General features: G+C 58.4%; 1 protein-coding gene across 1 annotated transcript in view; it reads right to left on the bottom strand.

Moving 5' to 3' along the window:
- SEC61A1 (SEC61 translocon subunit alpha 1) overlaps nt 1-124 on the bottom strand; it is a 29,745-nt gene extending 29,621 nt beyond the window's left edge. The window contains exon 1 of the mRNA XM_089682458.1: nt 1-124. This exon is cut by the window's left edge and continues 34 nt beyond it. The gene's annotated coding sequence lies outside the window, so the exon portion shown is untranslated.
- Nucleotides 125-334: the final 210 nt, after the last annotated feature.

The raw sequence follows: 334 nt of genomic DNA, 5'->3' as shown, positions 1-334 counted from the left end.
GCCGCGCTCTCTCCTCGGACTGACTGACCGCCGCCGCTCTCAGCTCAGAAGACTCTCCCGAGACACGTCACCGCTCCCGACCACCGCTCACACACACACGTCAGATACCGGAAGAAAGGGAATGCAAAACCAGCCACTTCCGCTTCCTGCCACGCTCAGCGGCATTCCACACAAGGGCAAGGAGCGAGCGAGCAGCCGGCCATCTTACATTTGGGCAAGCGAGTCTGTGACTAAGCAACACATCGACCGTTCTATTGCAAGATGTGTAAGATCCAGCACAGCACCGGCGTTCCTGACTTCAATGTTCTGCCGCAGCTATCCTTTTGCTCGCCGC

Source organism: Staurois parvus, unplaced genomic scaffold, assembly GCF_062004578.1.
Source record: "Staurois parvus isolate SC_StPar_1 unplaced genomic scaffold, SC_StPar_1.0 ptg000290l, whole genome shotgun sequence".
In the NCBI taxonomy this organism is placed as follows: domain Eukaryota; kingdom Metazoa; phylum Chordata; class Amphibia; order Anura; family Ranidae; genus Staurois; species Staurois parvus.
Note: the sequence above shows the minus strand (reverse complement) of the source record. Positions and strands in the feature narration are given on the sequence as shown.